This window comes from Agrilus planipennis, unplaced genomic scaffold (genome assembly GCF_000699045.2).
Source record: "Agrilus planipennis isolate EAB-ADULT unplaced genomic scaffold, Apla_2.0 scaffold54, whole genome shotgun sequence".
Lineage (NCBI taxonomy): Eukaryota > Metazoa > Arthropoda > Insecta > Coleoptera > Buprestidae > Agrilus > Agrilus planipennis.
The window spans coordinates 1,163,407-1,181,976 of NW_020439000.1; the positions used below are offsets into that span (position 1 = coordinate 1,163,407).

Genomic DNA, 18,570 nt, shown 5'->3' on the forward strand with positions numbered 1-18,570 from the left:
CTTTCTCACCCGAACCACCACCCACCCATTCCCACGATTCCTGAAAGCAGGCTGAAGAGGGCCTTCCGCCCTACCTTCCGGCGTAGTCCGGAGGGACTGCCCGCCCACCAGCATTACTGGCTGGTGGGAATGAAACACCCGAAAGTTTTTTTTTTTTTTCATATTCAGTATGACAATAAGAAGTGACAATCATCAGTGGCAATCACAGACAAGTATGCGACAATCAAGAGTGACAATCATCAGTGACAATCACCAGCGATAATCACAAGTGTGACGATCATCAGTGACAATCACCGACAATCATCAGACAATCACAATCATAGACAATCATCAGAACTAGTCCAGCATAATTACAAGCATTTTCGTAACGTAACAGTTAAGTGATATTAATATTTTTTAGCGTTAGGTTTTTATTTAAGTTGCAAGTTTGAATAAACGCAACATTAGAAAACTAACGTGAGTTTTAATCATGAAACAAGTTCGTCAAACCAGGCGTCAACAGTATGTTTAATTAATATGTTCCCAATTCCTTCTGGGTACCTAAGNAGACAGAAAAGTTTTTATTGTTATAGCATGAAACGCTGTTAGTTACTTGCGATTACATTATAATTTAATGAAAATGCGCGAGCGTATTACCTATGGATATGTACATACCTATATATAATATAGTCATAGGTTGAAATACAATTAGGGTTTCAATTTACTACTAAACACCAATATTTACATAGGGTATCTTCATTATTGCTGCAATTTCGTGTTAATCTGGTTAAATTAGCTCTATTTAAAGCGCATTCTGATGCTTTAATACAGGTTTCCAATAAAATGGCAAGCCATTATCATAATAACATGAATAAAAAATGATTTAATTAAAAAGTACGTATTATCGTTAACTTTTTAATGTTACAGTTACAACAAGAGTCAAAAAGTTGGTAGCATCGATTGCTATAAAATTAATTTAATTTAATTTTTTTTGTAAGTTCATAGAGAATGATAAAGAACCGTAGTTCCTCTAAATTCAGCAAATTCTAGCCAAACATTTTAACATTGCGGTTCTGCAAGATAAAATTTAGCAAAGATCAGACGACAAGAGGATAACATACGTTCGCGAAACAAACAGTCATTTGTTATTGTCCGATTGAATGCAATCTTGATGGTTCCTTTTAGAACAGACGAATATTTCACGGTCGATATCGTGAAGATAAAAAACCCAGTTGTTCTCATCCCGTCGGTCCAATTGTTTTGTTGAGATAAACGAACACTCCTTGGCCTTATAAGCGATGCCATATCTCACGACGATCGGCCTGGGAAGGAAATGACGCAACGGGAACAAGCGAAGAAAAGGTAACGGAGTCATGAACCGAATTGCACTTCGTTTGTTCCGTTTCGTTTGTACAAATACATCCCAGGTGGCTTCGATGCACTGAAAAATTGCGTATCGTAACCAGCTTCGGCCAACTTGTAGCTGCAAATTGCAGACGTCATATTCCGTAACATCGTTGAGTAATATTCGTGCGTCGCGACGGTCCTCGTCCTATTTGTCATACAAAGCGCCGCCACTGTCGCAAAAAGCCGACAATATTTCACCAAAGAAACAGCTGCTGTTTCTCTGCCAGGTATTAAAAGAGAACAGGAAGACAAGGTGGATTATTGCGTGCGTTTATCTTGTCGTTTATGCTTACATAGGTGTTATTCATATGCAAATTTTCGTTCCAAAAACATGAAATACCTCGAAAAGAATGTAATGGGTAAGATTAAAGGTGTATTTATTGAAGTAAAATACTTCTTATACAGATGCAGATTAAGGTCGCACACGCGTTAAACAATGATGGGCTCACCAGTGGCGTAACGTGGAATGGGGGTGGGGCAAAGGGGGTCGCGGGCCCAGAGCGGCGCAAAAGTACGGGCGGCAAAAATATTTTTTTCGGTATCAGATAGAATTAGATCCGCCTCGCAGTAATGTTCTTATTTCTTATTATATATACCCGATATAAAAATGCTCAGTCTCTATGAGTCTCTGAAAGCGAGACTCGAGTCTTCGTCTCTCATCGAGTCTCTCTGGTGTTGCTGAGAGAGACTGTCGAGAGACTGTCAAAAAAACTGTTTAGCGTCTCTGAACGAGAGACTCGAGTCGCTCATAGAGAGAGTCTCTGAACGAGAGACTCGAATCTCTGAATGAGAGACTCAAATCTCTCAATAAGTGGAGTCCCGATAGACATGGTTAAAATTTTCAAAAATTCAACATATTTCAGAGATCCCAGTCTTTCTACGACAGACTTGAGTCTCTCAATTTTTTAGTTTTATTCAGTCAGTCTCTCTGTGAGAGACTCGAATTTCTGAATTAACAATTTTATCGTTCGAGTCTCTCATACAGAGACTGTGAGAGATCCATAAAAACACCTTGGCAATAACTGAGACACTGCGAGAGACGCTGAAAGACTCTGAGAGACTGGAGAGGGACTAATAATTTTTGTCTAGGGTACCAATTTTTAAGAATTACCGTCACTCCATAATACTAATTTCATAAATGTTATAGTGGTTATGTGTATTATAATAAATAAATCTCAATTCGGCTTTTAACGGTTTAATAGTAAGGAAAGCATCTACCAAAAATCACAACCAATCGAGCTGAAAGATTAAGACCGAATATCTATTTTTTCATGTACCAAAAGCTTTCGCAGGCATCGCAACCTTGGTCCGTATCGTAAAACCATAAAATAAAATACCGTTAAGGTTGGACCCTTAGCTTTCGCCGATGCGAAGCAAAACGGTTGCTTTCTGTAAAAAGTTATATTTTACCGCTACAATGTCATCAGCAAAAGATGTACATTTATCGAAAATTTAAGATATTGCAAAGGTATGGAAAGAATATATATATGTTCCTAACGCCAATAAAATACTAACGATCAGGATCGTGTTACTCATTTGAAGAACCGAAACCTTGACAATTCTTCATGAATTTTGAGATGAATCCTCAAAATCCGCTCCTATTCATCGTAAGTATGGTAAATTAACACACTTTAAGTTGAAATTAATTATTAAATTGGAAAAATAAATATTACTAATCAGAGCCCCGTCCATATATCATAAAAAATAAACAAAGAAAATAGGAAGGGTCTCAGATTTAGGCTTCGCCCCGAGTGGCAAACATTTACGCTGCGCCACTGGGGTGCACTTTACTACAAACTTTTCACGAGTGGTAGATGCGGGGTACGAAGAGTACTGATGCCCGGTGTAACAGATTGACACAAAGAAAGGCTCGAATATTTTCATTCTTTCCTCGCAATAATTCCTAAGCTATTTAAATAAAAAAAGCCTCATTTCTAAAAACGAGATTAGCAATACAAAGATTTTCTCAATCCAATTATCAAGATCTATTGAATTTCAATCCAAAAGAAGAACTTCTCAATATTTTTCCAAGTATTTCAATTTACTTACACCCACGCATTATAAATTTTGTGTTCATAAATGTCAACAAAATTTTCCATAGTAGACACTCTAAACAATTATGACAAAGTACTTTAATCAATATTTTCAATAAGACGCGATTTTGACAGTAGCTGCGATAACACATCAATTTTTCAAAAAGGATGGCATTAAATTTCGCTGGAAGTTTTCTGGAACAGGAAAAGTAATAAACAGGACGCCGGAAATAAAGTCAGATCCAATCAAGACAGAAAAGTTTTTATTGTTATAGCATGAAACGAGGATAGCAATTAAGGACTGCTGACTGTGGGTAGATGTACGTACGTGTATAGACATACATATATATATATATATAGATATGTGTATGGTCCGAGATCGAAATGAAACCATTCAATTTTCACTTCATCGTTAACCGCAATCGTTGCAGTTAAATAAATTAATTGCTTGATCATTATTTACAGAATTTGATTAGCATCCGGCAAAATATTTTGCATATTATGTAAAATCTGCTCTGATTGACATTTGTGTAACGAAGTTAGTGGTGTAGGATTAATTTCATTCTAAACTGACATGAACCCGATTGACACAGAATGGAGCAGTTGATGATGTGACCAATTTAAAACTGAAATGATAATACCTGCAATATATCTCCAAACATCATCAATTATAGATGCAATTTGAAATTATAAAATTTGTAAACGAAGAAGAGAAATTCTTCAACAATACGTGAATATGAAAGATGGTAATGGAATGATTTAAACATCAAGCTCCAAGCAATGCTAAACCATTCAGCAAAGAAAGCCAAGAGGTGCATTCTTGTTTTATCGTCGTTGAAGATTCTTTAATGCATCACAGTTACCTAAATTAAATCCTTTTACACGAAAAAAACAGTGTAATAATTGATTTGGGGACATGCAATTGAATGAACTTCAGAGTATACCTTCAAAAACGGGCTAGTAGTTTTCTGATAAAGCAAATAAAATCAGACCTCAGTCTTTCAATAGTAATATTAAAGGATAATAAGGCACCAGGTATAGATGGGATGTACGCCCATCTTTCCCTTTCTCTTCTTATCGAACCGCACCCCTTATACCCCTCTTTCTTATCTTGGACCAACCACCCTGTTTCTTCTATTCCTAATCCAAATGTTTCTTAACCTTACTAACTCCACCTACTCTCCCTCTTAACACAATTGTTGTTAATATCCGAAAAAAGCATAAAGGCACATGAATCATCATATTCAGTGACCGAGCGGCATGGCCTAGAGGTCTAGACCATTGCTTAGCATTCGGGAGGACGCCGGTTCGATTCCGGGTCCGTCTTGCCTGTGGTTTCCTTGGATCACTTAGGCAAATGCTGAGGCAGTAATATTCCACAGATAATCTTTCATTCTCTTCTGTCTTCATTCCGTCCATCTCATCTTTCTCACCCGAACCACCACCCACCCATTCCCACAAATCCTGAAAGCAGGCTGAAGAGGGCCTTCCGCCCTACCTTCCGGCGTAGTCCGGAGGGACTGCCCGCCCACCAGCATTACTGGCTGGTGGGAATGAAACACCCGAAAGTTTTTTTTTTTTTCCATATTCAGTATGACAATAAGAAGTGACAATCATCAGTGGCAATCACAGACAAGTATGCGACAATCAAGAGTGACAATCATCAGTGACAATCACCAGCGATAATCACAAGTGTGACGATCATCAGTGACAATCACCGACAATCATCAGACAATCACAATCATAGACAATCATCAGAACTAGTCCAGCATAATTACAAGCATTTTCGTAACGTAACAGTTAAGTGATATTAATATTTTTTAGCGTTAGGTTTTTATTTAAGTTGCAAGTTTGAATAAACGCAACATTAGAAAACTAACGTGAGTTTTAATCATGAAACAAGTTCGTCAAACCAGGCGTCAACAGTATGTTTAATTAATATGTTCCCAATTCCTTCTGGGTACCTAAGACCGAGGACACATTGAAACATTCTAACATTCTCGTTTTGTTCATTTACCTGTTTTAAAATCCCGAAAAACTGAGTAAACTTTTTTCCAACTACCTCTCTAAATTGTATTGTTTCTATGATAATTTGCGCCAAACAGGAAAGTGTATTATTCATGTTATTTGCCTCGCGTGCATGAGAAATATCCAATTTAAATAGTCATATGTGACAACTAAAGTTAAAGCCCGGACTAATTTTTTAGAGAATCAGCCGGTGCATTGGATACCAACTGCGGCTAGTATTATTATAGTCGGTGCACACCTCCGTCTCTGCGGAATGTATGCAAATGTACAATTTGCAAGTGACATATTCCATTTGTTACAGTTCATAAATAAAGCTCACCGAGTTAAGCCATAAATATATGTATGAAATGACCGCCGACAGTGGCAGTCTATATGCATGTTCCAGGACCGTACAGCNAAGAAGTAATCGAAGCTGTAAATGGTTATTTTGAGGAGCTTGACGAATCAGTCTATAGAGATGGCATTAATAGACTGGAACACCGCTATGAGAAATGTATCAGCCTTGGAGGAGATTATGTTGAGAAATAAAAAAAAAAAATTTTTAAAAACCTTGTTTTTCTTGGTCAGGCCGGAAACTTATCAATCCACCCTCGTATCTGTTAACATGCAATAATTATTCGTGATTACTTTACTAAACGCAAGTGCTTGAGAAACGAATGTTCAGAAGTTAACGCTAAATGCAGCAGACCATGAGCGCAGCAAGTTTAAATCGAACTCCAGGGAATCGATTAGAAACTTTGCACTGGAGACGGCAAATCTGACCAACCATCAATTACCCAAACAAATGGAAATTCCTAATGATAGCTTCTCGAGTTACAAGACAAAGTGAATATTTGATAAAACAGAAAATTATTTTATACAAAGATAAGAACACGTACCTATATGCATGCAACAACTATAGAAAATAGTATGTCTGTTAATAAAGCTACTACATCAAAGCTTTCGTTCGTTCTACTAATTTTCAGTGCATGTATCTGTCTGTTTTTGCTATGTATCTGTGCAGTAAAAGGTACTAGACTTTTGTGTTGCTTTTGAATAATTAATATACACCATTGTTTCGACCAAATTATATTTAGGTACAAATATTTTTCCGAATTTGCTGATTGGCCTAATAAATGAAGGTTTATTACATGTACCCAACTATTGTTAATTTTACTATTGTACAGAATTGATAATTCAAAATTTACCCTTCAAATTGGGGTCTATTATATTTGTTAGCTACTCTTCTCGGAACTTACCTACCACTTCGAACCTTTTATTAATTGTAGGTTTATACCTACAATGAGAAAGAAAGATAGATCCTATTCAACCACGTAACTTGTAACATCCTAAATCTATCGTTCTTGTAAATATACATTAATAAATAATCTTAAGTTAACTCTGAAATTTTAATAAATACACACAAGGTTAATTAAACTGTGTGTCATCATCATAAAGTCGTCAGTCCTAAGATAGGTTGGGCATGCACCTCCATTCTTACCTATCCTGCACTAATCTTCGCAAGTCCCTAAAGCTAGAGCAACCCATATCCTTACTATTTGCGAAAAGTAATCTAATCCACGTCTACCTCTACCCCTCTTAACTTCCGTTTCTGCCTCTAATATGTCTCTGACTAGACCTTAGAGTCCTCTGTTCTCTTACTTTTTCTAATACCTCTTCATTTCTAACCTTCTCTATCCACGGTATCCGCATCATTCGCCTGTAACACCATATTTCGAACGCTTCTAAAAATAAATCTACACACAAAACGACCACGTAGAATAACAAGGAACTGCTATTGTATGAATGGTCATAGCAGCACATAAGCCCTGCTTACTGGAGTCAAGTGCTTATATAGTTTATAAGAAGGAGGCAAATAAAACGTCACTACCGTAATTTAAATAAATGCATAAACATAAACGCAATCTAACAAAACTAAGATAGATAGGAAAATTATTTTGACAAATCCTTTACGTTGTGGTTTCTCTTTCATCTGCTTAAAGTAAACCAATAAACAATAGGAATGGAGTCGACAAAATAATTGCAGAAGACTCACGTTTCACTAAAAACGTTTACACGTTTCGGCTGAATTATCTTTTTAAGAAAAAGAAAATGTATTTATGGATGTAATAATGCATAAAATATTCGCCTGCAATAAAATATCGACTCGACTCGACAATTTTTTTTTCTTATTTGATGGCCGAAAGAACGAATAGCGAATATGACGTAAAGATAAGCGTTTATCACATATTTCTTTAATTTCTTTTTTCTCCACAAATCATTTTCTCCAGATTTGACGGAATAAAAGGAAAGCAATATCGCATTCTGACACTGTCCATTTTTCTTCTTAATTTATAGTTGCTCGTCCTGCGCCCTCCCGTCAAACTAATCCAGAACACGGCAAGAGGCCCGATGCTTTTAGTAAATATATCGATTCGTAATTTGAAACATTGTTCGATAGACTGCAATCACACATTTATGTGCATCTATCTATGTATAAAATACATATATACTTACAGTATTAAAAAAAGTTTCTAAATTTATAATAAATTTTAAAATCGTTCTTTCAATTAAATACCTACGTAAAATTCATTGGCAAAAATTGTATACTCATCATTCGCCGGTATCACCACATTTCGTACTTCTTTTTATTGAAGGCGACTCAACCCTGCACTATCCTCTGCTTTATATCCCTACTACTCCTTCCGTCCTGACTTATGTGACTTCCTAGATACCTAAAATCAGCGACTTCTTCTAATCTTTCGTCTCCTATCTTTACATTCGTTCCTTACCAGTATTTTTGTTTTACTTTTATTTATTTTCATACAATACTGTTTTGTCAATACCGCATCCATTTTATTTAAAGCTATCTCTAGGTCCTCCTTGCTAGATGCTAATACTGCTATATCATCTGCAAATCTAAGCATACTAATGTTTTGCTCCTTTATATCTATCCCTGCAGTTGTACTGTCTTTAATAATGTTGATCGCGTCTTCAATGTATTAAAAATGATAATGTTACCGAAATTAAAATGTAAATATAAAGGGCACTACCGTTCAAGTATTAATATTATCTACTTGTTCGTATAAGTGAGTATTGAAACGTGAATAAAACTTTCTTATGATAAAAAACCGGAAAAGCCATCTTCGAGTTTCTTAATGTAAATGTTTTGGATTGCTTAGTGCACCTACAAATAAAGAAATTCTTCCAATTTTAAGTAGCTGAACGGAGGATTTCGCGGTAGTGCAAAAAGCTGTACAAACTTTATCCATTTTCAGTACGTCTGACTTCGGAATAGGTTGTTCGATCAAGCGTTGCAAGATACGTAGCGCCACGCCCTTTCCAATGCTGAGGGCGAGAAAAACTTTCAAGCAATCCACTATCCACCAGTTCGGACGAGAAACCTGCGGCTCAAAAGCGCTTTTTGCTCACGGATCCGAAAGAAAACTGCAAAATGTGCAATGGACGAATCAAGAATTAAGTGCGTCAAGGGTTTCCCAACTTTTATCGGAATCAGGTGCCTTGCCAACTAACCCCAAAAACTTCTGCTAATGCACTTAAAATTCCGAATGATTACTAGTTTAACTTCAACCTTCAATATTTTAAAATCTACTTTGCTTTTAATAAAAAAATTAAATCAAGATCATTAGATTTCGTAGCCTTTTACCATTTTCGAGTTAATTATTTGTAACAATAATTTACGTTTTGAAGTAATTTTTTATTTTCATTATTATTGGTGGAATTGTAATTTTATTTTATCTAATATATCTTTATCCGTTTGTCGGTGTTATGATTTGAAATATGACCTTTTTTCATGAAGGTGAGTAGCCGGGCAGGCACGGATATATTTTGTCTTATTTTGAGTCAGTTTTGTTTTGGCCAGGCCTGTGTGCAGTACTGTTTTGCAATTGCTTTAAGTGTACACTTCTATTCAGCACCTGTGTGGTGCAACTGCGTTGTTTTACCTGTGTGGTACTTTATGCATCTGTGTGATGCGATTATGATGTTTACCTGTGTGGTACTTTATGCATCTGTGTGGTGCAAGCCCCCGGCGCGCAAATCCCGTCCTCTCTGGGGATGTGGTTCCTCCGGAGCAGTGACATGTAGGTGAGGGGCCCTACATGCGCCCGGTTGACATGATTTGGTGTTCTCACACCAAATCATTGGGATGCTGACTACTAGCGCGGTAGTCGGGCGTCCAGGGGAGCCTCTACTCGTTTCAGGTGGAAATGTACATTTCTGAAGATTATGGTTTGTTATATATATCTGATATGGAAAGATGGGTTTTTTATTAAAGATCTGCATGGGGGATGCAATTCCCCCGGTGAGTTACCATTTACCCCCTTTTCTTTATGCAAAACAGTAACTTCGGTATTTGTTTCATGTTTTTGCGATGTGTCTGCCTGCTATATGCCGTTTCGGACTGCTATGCGATGACCCGCGTAAGTTAAAGTGGTTTATTGAATTCGTAATTAATTCTAATTTTACATATTGAAATTGGTTAGTTTTAATTTGATGTAGGCATCTACCTACCTAAATTCTTATATGATCTTGTTCGAAACAGTACAGTTTTTATTTAAAGTGCCAATTAAAGACTACATATTGGGGATATTTTCAGTTAGTTTAAATTGGTGTGTTAGAAATAAAGGCAGGATGCTATAAATAATTATTAAAAATTTGCAAAGCACTGATCTCCTAACTAATAGCTTAAACTCAAATCATCCTAAATAATTCTTCGATCAATATTGTAAGGGAGAACCTTTGCTTTAAGCAATCCATTTTTATCAATGTTAACATTTTTATTAATAAAAATCTTTAATGATTTACATTGGTATATCACAGAACATTTACGTAAGCAATAAAATAAAAATAGTAACACCATCTAAGCGATAGAGCATGTTATGACTGACTGCATTTAAAACGAGATAATGTACAATTTTCCGGTGTTACGTATATCGCTTTTTCTATAACTAAATCTCTCTATAATTTAAAATGTCTATTATTAGTACTTACCATCGATTTTTTCCCGATTCCCGAAAAGATGTAAGGGTATTGGCATTCGTGTTCAATTGAGGAATCTGTAAAAAAAAGCACCTACTAAGCAAAGTTACTGACAGAATAATAATTTTAAAATATGAGAAAGACCCACCCCTACAGGTATACCATAAGATTTTTTAAAAAGGCACACGTGTTTCGCCCACGTTGAATCTGGAATTATCAACACGAGACTGTATTAGAGACAATAATTTTGTCTTACGTTTCTTCGTTTTGTAAATACAGAATGTGAGGAAACGATACAATCTTATTTTGAAGAAAAATGCATTTTCTGAATTCCATATACGTCATAAATCAATAAAACTCTAAGAAAACTGCTGAACTGAATTCTATTATAAGAACCAACCGTCGTAATTTAAGATTTAATGATTGTGCTTTTCGATTATAGCGAACGGCCTGCGGCTTTGTTTGGCATCCATCGTCGAAGCTTGGAATAAATGCAATGAATATTTCTTTTGATCTCATCTTTTCATAAATAAGAGATCCCTTACAAGTTACAATTTTGCGCTCAAACGAATATTCCGCTCAATCGATTCGCAGATGACAGTTGAAGGGAATTCAATTGTACAATATCAATTCAATAGAAAACATAATAAAGAAGATGAAAATAATGAGCTCATTTTCTTTGAATACCTGAACTCCTGTACTAGTATTAGAAACTAAATACTAGAGATTCCGTAATAATTGCTAAATATTAAATTCATAATCACTGAAAACCGTCTTAAAATTATTTCGAGCAGCGTCTCGGCATAGAGCAGCTTAATTAATTAAAATATAATCCTTTCTTTCATTATTATTCTGTTTTTAATGCTCGTGAATGATTAATTTAGAAATTCGGAAAAGATTGTTAGAAGTGTATATCTAGAACGCGGCGTTGTACGGGTACGAAACGTGGAAGGTGGGCGCGGCGGAAAAGATAAGGTTAGAAGCGTTCGAAATGTGGTATTACGGGCGAATGATGAGGATACCGTGGATAAAGAAAGTTAGAAATGAAGAGATATTAGAAAGAATAGATGAACAGAAGACTCTATGGAAGTCAATAAGAAATAGGCTAGATAGAATGGTAGGACACCTTCTCAACATGAAGGTCTAATTAGAGACATATTAGAGGCAGAAACAGGAGTTAAGAGGAGTAGAAGTAGCCTAGAGTTAATTACCGTTCACAAATAGCCAAGGATGTGGGATGTTCTAGTTTTAAGGAAATGCGAAGATTAGCTCAGGATAGCAAAGAGCGGAAGTGCCTGTCCAACCGGTCTTGGGACAGACGACTTTATGATGATGATGATTTCCCTTTTCCAACATATACTTTTGAAAAGCTGAACGTGTAATTATACAACACACTACTGAAGTGAAACTTCTTCAAACACACAAACATACCGGGATAGGGGTTAAGGAATTGGTTTAATGCTGTTATTTGTACACTATGAATTTAAATTTTACACTATACATGCCGGAGTTGCCTGTAACGAACGTTGATTTGAAGCGCGCTCACGGCTCAAGCGATCCCCACTACGACCTGGACTACGTGGCCAAGTAGAGGGGGGACATCCGTTGCATGATTTCGTTACATAGCAACTCGCATGAAATGAACTTACCCTACCGTGCGTAAAGAAGTTTCACTTCAAAAAGAATTTGCCTGATGTTGCATCAGACTAAATTATTATGAAAATACTTTTCATAGCAGTTAACTTTTACATAAAGATTATGTGGAAATTTTGAGCTTCAAAAATTAAATCATTAGAACAGTATCGCAATCAGTATATTTTATATGATGGACTACAATGTAGGTGTAAATTGAATCTCTTGTGAATTTGAGGATTAACTTCACGTTTCCAGTATTAGAATTTATTGCGCTTTATTGTTGCATTTCTGTACTCACCCTCTAGCGGAAGAATAGAACGAAATTGCCATGGATTTATACGCTGGCTTTACTATTTTCCCCTTGGATGCCATTTGTGCGGAGATATGCAGTTTGTGCATGATTTCGCAAAATTTTCTTCGTGTCAAGGCTGTCAGCGGAATTAGGCCACATTTTCCCCGAACGCTTGTTTGTTTGCTTGCAAATTACTTTATTTCAGCAGTGATAAATAACGCATGCTAAACAGTTTAAGTTTCTGACAGATTTGTAAATGTTGTTAACGGCAGAATAATTTAACGTACATATGGTACACCTATGTCGTATATGTAGATATTAATGGAAGTATAAATGCTTTCGTATCATTAAACCAAAACTACTAGTGTTATTTTAAGGAACAACAAGGAAGTTCAAAGTCTATCAAGTACAGTGTAAACTCTTTATAACGTCACTCGATTTAACGACAAACTCCTTAAAACGTCGAAATTGCTTGGTTTACATTGTTTTCTATGCAATATTACACTCTATATAGCGCCACGCTCACTCTATTTAACGACAACAATGCGACATTATAAATCATTGAGCAGTTGCGGAAATANGTCAAGCATAATTACAAGCATTTTCGTAACGTAACAGTTAAGTGATATTAATATTTTTTAGCGTTAGGTTTTTATTTAAGTTGCAAGTTTGAATAAACGCAACATTAGAAAACTAACGTGAGTTTTAATCATGAAACAAGTTCGTCAAACCAGGCGTCAACAGTATGTTTAATTAATATGTTCCCAATTCCTTCTGGGTACCTAAGACCGAGGACACATTGAAACATTCTAACATTCTCGTTTTGTTCATTTACCTGTTTTAAAATCCCGAAAAACTGAGTAAACTTTTTTCCAACTACCTCTCTAAATTGTATTGTTTCTATGATAATTTGCGCCAAACAGGAAAGTGTATTATTCATGTTATTTGCCTCGCGTGCATGAGAAATATCCAATTTAAATAGTCATATGTGACAACTAAAGTTAAAGCCCGGACTAATTTTTTAGAGAATCAGCCGGTGCATTGGATACCAACTGCGGCTAGTATTATTATAGTCGGTGCACACCTCCGTCTCTGCGGAATGTATGCAAATGTACAATTTGCAAGTGACATATTCCATTTGTTACAGTTCATAAATAAAGCTCACCGAGTTAAGCCATAAATATATGTATGAAATGACCGCCGACAGTGGCAGTCTATATGCATGTTCCAGGACCGTACAGCGAGCGTTCCGCCTCTTGCAGCTCTGTTCGACCGCGGATAATACGATTTTCGCATGTCCTCCGGCGATTCGTTTTAATATTAACACACTTCGGGGTGACGAGTACTTCTCGAAAGGCTCTGGTCGTTTGCTTTGGTGCTACTGCCGCTCTGACTTCTTCTCTTTCTCTCCTTCTCTCTATCGATCTCTCTTTCACGCACACAGACAACGGGGTTAATTATTAATTCGTTCGTGCTTGACTTACCTGGCCTCCATCAAGAGTTAAAACTCAATTTAAATAGAAAAGTTTGTTTTCCCGAGAGTTCTGCTTAGAAATCAGGCAGTAAACTTAAAAGACGGAAAATATTATTTGGATAACCTTATCGAAACATGAAAGAGACAAGATAATCTCCAGAGCGCGGTTTCAAGGCCCAACTTTTTATCTTAACTTTTACTGCGTCCCATTTTCTATTCAAAAGATTTGCACAGAGACCTAAATAATATTCTTAAATGTATTCTTAGCACCAGTTGTAGTTTTATCGGGTCACTCGGTTAAGAGAACAGAATGTTAAAGTTTTCTAGTAAAAAATGATTAAATGAAAGTTCAGTAATTATGAAATGATAACAAAAATTAAGCCCAAAAGAAGGAGGTGTGTCAGAAATTTCTTTAATATAAAAACCCTTATCGTACAAAATCTGTCAGACGTCATGCTGCACCTTAGATATTAGCTCAGACAGAACACAGACCATCCTTTCAATGAGTAAATACAGACAGAGTAGTGAACGCCAATTGTAGAAGTTTGTTACTTAACAAGAAAATAGAGAAAAGATACTAAGGCCCTTATACCCCCGATTTGAAAGCAATATTGTTAAAATTGCTAGGCAATAGTTGTCTTAGGATCATAAAGGAAGCAGTCTATATCAAGCAAAGAAAAGGGCATTTATTTCGTTGTTCTTCTACTGAAATAATTTCTACTACAGGCTTTACAAGCATGCTCCATCGCCAGCTAACTTGTCGACGATTGGTCGGTTCAGAGATTAGAGCCATCCGATTACAACTAACGAGTTGAGTCAAAAATAATTGTCTAAAGAATTTTTTAGCACCAGGTGGCTATCGCGTCGCTTTTAATGAGATCAGGATTTAAGAGAGATAACGTAAACATCTCCAATTTCTTATATTCCTCATTTCATCAAGTCCCCTTTGATATTTATTTTTTATAGAAACCATTAATGTTTAATCCTTGCATTCCTATAAAAGGATTACTCAAGTCACATCTTTCAATTCATCTTGTGTACTTACTAAAATTAGACTATCAGAAATCGATCAGTAATCGAATTCAATTCATTAATTAACTAATCGTTATATTCATAGCAAGGATTCGCGGTAAATATTTAACTACCCACAACAAGTTTATTGGAATAGCTCTCGAAACTTTCGAATTTCCCGTTAACTAATAGGCGAATCGAACTATTTACCATCGAAAGTGTGGGAAGCAACTACTTGGTCGTAATTGAGTAGTGGCTAGACATATGTTAGTTCAGTGTGCTCTAAAAGTTCGAAACGTAGTTGTTCATAAGCCACAAGCAGCGCAACAAAGACTGAAGCCTGCAACTAATTTTGTTTACATTCGCTAGTTCATTAGCAGCAACACACTAATGCTAACATTAATACTCCAAATGAGTCTACGTGTAAACCTCCATGTAAGCATGTGTGACTGCGTGCCTAATAATTCATGAAATATCCGAGTACAGGCAAGTGTATCGCCATCTGGGGGGCATATACTGCTACTGAAGTAATTCATATGCTAGATAACGCATTACCAAAATATCATCTTACCCAACTAAATAAACGATTTAGTTTATAAATGTGACAGACACAGAAACTACATATATTAGTATTATTAATTAAAAAATTAAAAATAAGGCTCATCCCTAAATACCACAAAAACTTTTTGAGCGGACACGTGTTTCGCCCACTTCAAACGTGGTCATTATCAACGCGACACTGTCTAGTCTCTAATTAAGAGTGAGTCTTCTTTTTAATTTGTTAATTAATTATTATATAGCACAGTCACCTTTTTCTACTTTGTATTAGTGTTATGTTCTTGGTCAGAAATTTATCAAAACCACCAGACGCAGATCGCGATTTCTATCTGTCAAACTGAAGGAACTCCTAAAGAACGAATTTATATAATATTCAAGCACAACCAGTGTATCGCCATCTAGTGGGTATTTACGGCTACTATGTTAGACAAGAACGTACTTATGATGTTGCTTGAATAATAAAAACGCTTTTATTCATAAAATAGTCTAAATGAAACACTGGTTAAATCCACATCACTTGTAAAACCTTTTGGCGATGTTTTTGTTTAGAAGTAAAACTTGTCGTTCAAGTATCTATAGGTGTAGATGGTAATTTAGATTTATCGCAGCTCATCTATCTACCTCTTTATAATTTATATGCAAACGGTTTCTTAACACTAATGGGTTTTGTACTAATTGCCTCCACCATGATTTTTGAAAAGGTAAATTTTAAATGATTTTATTTCTAAGAATTATAAACTACGTTAGTGTTCGTTACTTTTTTGTTTTACTATAGATTTCATCATTGCTAATATAACAATGTTTTACTCCACACTATTAAAGAATAAACAAACTTTAGTAGTAAATACTTTTACGTTGGTAAGCAAATTACAACCTTTTCCGCAAATCGATACTGGAAATTCGTTTATAATTGCGACTTTGGCAATTTCCCAAGAGAATTCGATATTTTCTGCATAATCGTTAACTAAAGGGCGCGTAATTACTGCTCTGACCGCGAATAGAGGCGAAGGCGCAGCTTTCGGCACAATAATGAAGTGCAGTTTAATGACTTTCCTCAACAGTCGACTTCAAGCGTCAAAGTTGTCGTTGAGATGGCTTTCCTCCTAAATATTAACACATCCAAGGTAACGTTCGTATTACTAACATAATATGCATTTTACACTATTGCGGAACATGATCTCAAATTTAATGAGAAAGCTTGGAGGATGTCTACGTATAGTTTCTCTCCTTTATTGTAGATGCTATTATTGCAGGATAATATAGATAGAGAAGGGGAGAAGGGCTTTCCTCATGTGAAAACTTGTAGTATTTACAAGCATGTGTGCAAATTGTGATTGAAAAGATTTTAGAAGAAATATTGTAATAGAAATAGGAGGTATCAAGTGTAGTGAATAAATGGACAGTAAAAGGCCTTGATGATACCTACAAAAGAGGCGTCAAAAGCAAGTATTAGATACCTATCGTACCTACAGCTGGACAAATGATCTGAATAATCCGACTATAGATCGATAATCGATCGTTAAATTTAATAATCGTCCAGCTCTAACTGTACCTACCGTAGTCTCCATTTTTTCTTACATTCGATATATTTATATAAAAGAGTGTCTATTATGAAAATAATGTTTACTTTTCCGGCCTTCGGTTCATTTATCATTTATGTTTGACTTTTCATGCAAACAACAACCAATCCAAATAGATTTCCGGGATTTCAATCTTGTTATTGGTGGCAAACGCAAGATTTTCCAAATTGGGTGAACGTAGAACGAAGATTGAATTCACGTTTTAACTCACCTAAAAAATCCTTTGAACCTCGAAAGCTTGGTGGAGAAATATTTTTTATAAATAGACGCGTATGTATACCCACACAGGAAAAGTTACAGTTGAAGTAACCAACCAATCCTGGAAGGGAATTTTTCAGTTTTACCACACACAGCAATTTTATTTATACCTACCAAACATTTGAAGATTGTTGAGAGTTGAATTAAATTATTTATTAATCTCTTACTGAGAAATATCCGAGTTGACTGATCCTGCCTTTATTCATTATTGATGATAAAGATCCATTCAAACGGAGTTTGAACAAAATATACGTATAACAGATTTTCGACATTTTAACTTTCTTGACAGCAATGAACGTAAAGTTTTCGAAGTTGAGGAAACATTAAGTAGGTAATCATTAAATTATTTATTGATCTATTTTACCCTCCACTTTACTTCTCAAATGTTTGGGCGGAGCAAAATTGGCCAAAATTAAAAAACTAATGACCCGAGAATATCCATACTGTTAAATTAACTTACACTGAAGAAAATACACCACACAGTTTACGAATAAATCTGTGTACCTAAATATATGAGTGGTCACACGAAGCTTTGAATTATTGATATGGAATTTAATAAAAAATGTTATTTGGTTCAAAAGCTTGTAAATCATTCTTAAAGTGTAGTAAACTTTAAAATAGCTTAGAGTTGCACAGTCGGTGTCCATTGTTGGAGAATTATTTTCCGGGATTGATGGCCGCGTAGTCTTAGAATCCTTTTCCCCAGGTGGTCTCTCGGTTGGAAATGTCTTTATTAAACTTTACTTTTAAAAGTGTAAGCTAATCTTCGGATGTTTTTGTCAGATATTTTCGTTGCTTTCCGCAGAGTTGTTTTGATAAGAGGAAAAGCAGGACATCAATTTCATCCTCCTTCACGTCAAAACCTTAACTACCGGATTAAATACAGAGGCCTTTTTAAAATTTTCGACAAAGCCCTGATTTTACGCAGTTTGCCTTTTAAAAGCATAGAAATTAATCCTATGTGGCTTTCAATTTTCCAAAGCATGAGACCGAAAACGATATATTACGTGATTTAAGTAAATAATGGGATTCCTCTCTTCCGAAGTGCCGTCCACACAAGAAGAAGCAATGTGCATTTAGATTTATTCAACGAAATTTCTAAACGGCTAGTCCTTAACATAAACAAAAGTATTATACGAGGGTGGATTGATAAGTTTCCGGCCTAACCAAGAGATGACGCCACTAGGCCTACCTTGAGGTGACATTCTATAGTACCATCCTTGGATAGCTTGTAGCTATAGTTTCAGCCCGATCTCCTTGCTAGTGTAGGTTTGACAGCACGCTGAACAAGACGCCTCTGTGGTTTTCGTAAAAATGGAAAAGCAGGAAAATCGT

The 18,570-nt window shown here is 35.9% G+C and overlaps 1 long non-coding RNA gene across 2 annotated transcripts in view; it reads right to left on the bottom strand.

Annotated features, from left to right (window-relative positions):
* Positions 1-18,570, bottom strand: part of LOC108739774 — a 151,341-nt gene that overhangs the window by 47,324 nt on the left and 85,447 nt on the right. For both annotated transcript variants that reach the window (XR_003231392.1, XR_003231393.1), the window contains one exon: positions 10,440-10,504. This is a non-coding gene — a long non-coding RNA (uncharacterized LOC108739774). The remainder of the gene's footprint in view (positions 1-10,439; positions 10,505-18,570) is intronic.